The sequence below is a fragment of the Myxocyprinus asiaticus genome, chromosome 17 (genome assembly GCF_019703515.2).
Source record: "Myxocyprinus asiaticus isolate MX2 ecotype Aquarium Trade chromosome 17, UBuf_Myxa_2, whole genome shotgun sequence".
In the NCBI taxonomy this organism is placed as follows: Eukaryota; Metazoa; Chordata; class Actinopteri; order Cypriniformes; family Catostomidae; genus Myxocyprinus; species Myxocyprinus asiaticus.
Genome location: NC_059360.1, coordinates 40622800 through 40625769, shown reverse-complemented (window position 1 = coordinate 40625769; position 2970 = coordinate 40622800).

Sequence of the window (2970 nt, the reverse complement as noted above, 5' to 3'; positions counted from 1 at the left end):
ACAGTACTGTGCAAAAGTTTTAGGCACTTGTGAAAAATGTTGCATAGTGAGGATGTCTTCAAAAATAATGACATAAAAAGTTTTCATTTATCAATTAACGTCATACAAAGTCCAGTAAACATAAAAAAAAAGCTACATCAATATTTGGTGTGACCCCCTTTGCCTTCAAAACAGCACCAATTCTCCTAGGTGACCTGGACACAGATTTTCTTGGTTGTTGGCAGATTGGATGTTCCAAGCTTCTTGGAGAATTCGCCACAGTTCTTCTATCTATTTAGGCTGTTTCAATTGCTTCTGTCTCTTCATGTAATCCCAGACTGACTTGATGTTCAGTGGGGGGGCTCTGTTTGGGCCATGACATCTGTTGCAGGGCTCCCTGTTCTTCTATTCTAATCGTTTCTTTTTGCAAAAGTAATGTTCAGGAGTTCAAAATGTATATTTCCTATTGACACTAAAGCTAAAGATATAAATTAACATCTTAAGACAAATGTTTTTGTGAAATGTCTTATGTGCCTAAGACTTTTGCACAGTACTGGGTATGTATATATATATATATATATATATATATATATATATATATATATATATATATATATACTACCATTCAAATGTTTGGGGTCACTTGCCTGATATGTCTGAAGGCATATGCTTAAATGTTTGAAATTAGTTTTGTAGACAAAAATATAATTGTGCCAACAAATTAATTTATTTAATTACAAAACTAAAATTAAAAAAAAAAAAAAAAAAGTTTTTGAAATGGATGACTTGGACCAAATAATAAAGAAAAGCAGCCACTAAGTGCCCAGCATATAGATGGGAACTCCTTCAATACTGTTTAAGAAGCATCCCAGGGTGATACCTCAAGAAGTTGGTTGAGAAAATGTCAAGAGTACATGTCTGCAAATTCTAGGCAAAGTGTGGCCACTTTGAAGATGCTAAAATATAACACAGTTTTGATTTATTTTGGAATATCTTTTTTTTTTTTTTTTTTTTTTTGTCACAACATAATTCCCATATTTCCATTTTTATTATTCCATAGTTGTGATGACTCTAAAATGTGGGAAAAAATAATAATAAAAAAAATAAAAATGAGTAGGTGACCCTAAACTTTTGAACGGTAGTGTATACAGGTGCATCTCAATAAATTAGAATGTCGTGGAAAAGTTCATTTATTTCAGTAATTCAACTCAAATTGTGAAACTCGTATATTAAATAAATTCAATGCACACAGATTGAAGTAGTTTAAGTCTTTGGTTCTTTTAATTGTGATGATTTTGGCTCACATTTAACAAAAACCCACCAATTCACTATCTCAAAAAATTAGAATATGGTGACATGCCAATCAGCTAATCAACTCAAAACACCTGCAAAGGTTTCCTGAGCCTTCAAAATGGTCTCTCAGTTGGTTCATTAGACTACACAATCATGGGGAAGACTGCTGATCTGACAGTTGTCCAGAAGACAATCATTGACACCCTTCACCAGGAGGGTAAGCCACAAACATTCATTGCCAAAGAAGCTGGCTGTTCACAGAGTGCTGTATCCAAGCATGTTAACAGAAAGTTGAGTGGAAGGAAAAAGTGTGGAAGAAAAAGATGCACAACCAACCGAGAGAACCGCAGCCTTATGAGGATTGTCAAGCAAAATCGATTTAAGAATTTGGGTGAACTTCACAAGGAATGGACTGAGGCTGTGGTCAAGGCATCAAGAGCCACCACACACAGATATGTCAAGGAATTTGGCTACAGTTGTCGTATTCCTCTTGTTAAGCCACTCCTGAACCACAGACAACGTCAGAGGCGTCTTACCTGGGCTAAGGAGAAGAAGAACTGGACTGTTGCCCAGTGGTCCAAAGTCCTCTTTTCAGATGAGAGCAAGTTTTGTATTTCATTTGGAAACCAAGGTCCTAGAGTCTGGAGGAAGGGTGGAGAAGCTCATAACACTGGACTTCAAGCAACTTGGGCTAAGTTTCCACAGTCTGTGATGATTTGGGGTGCAATGTCATCTGCTGGTGTTGGTCCATTGTGTTTTTTGAAAACCAAAGTCACTGCACTCGTTTACCAAGAAATTTTGGAGCACTTCATGCTTCCTTCTGCTGAAAGATGCTGATTTCATTTTCCAGCAGGATTTGGCACCTGCCCACACTGCCAAAAGCACCAAAAGTTGGTTAAATGACCATGGTGTTGGTGTGCTTGACTGGCCAGCAAACTCCCCAGACCTGAACCCCATCGAGAATCTATGGGGTACTGTCAAGAGGAAAATGAGAAACAAGAGACCAAAAAATGCAGATGAGCTGAAGGCCACTGTCAAAGAAACCTGGGCTTCCATACCACCTCAGCAGTGCCACAAACTGATCACCTCCATGCCACGCCGAATTGAGGCAGTAATTAAAGCAAAAGGAGCCCCTACCAAGTATTTAGTACATATACAGTAAATTAACATACTTTCCAGAAGGCCAACAATTCACTAAAAATGTTTTTTTTATTGGTCTTATGATGTATTCTAATTTGTTGAGATAGTGAATTGGTGGGTTTTTGTTAAATGTGAGCCAAAATCATCACAATTAAAAGAACCAAAGACTTAAACTACTTCAGTCTGTGTGCATTGAATTTATTTAATACACGAGTTTCACAATTTGAGTTGAATTACTGAAATAAATGAACTTTTCCACGACATTCTAATTTATTTAGATGCACCTGTGTATATATATATAAAATGTATTTAATTATTTTTGTTTAGTTTCTTATTTATTTACTGTGTTTCTTTTTTCTATACTTGTGCCCACAAAATTCAAGACTTTTATGTTTTAACCTAGAAACATTTGACGTCTGAATTATTTCATACCCTTCCGAATCTTACACCTACCAAACATTTCACAAATTGCAAATGAAAATTGTCTCGCGTTTGCTCTCACGGTCGTCATGCCAACATGTTCAGTACACAGATGAGCTGCGCAGCGCGTGCGGTTAA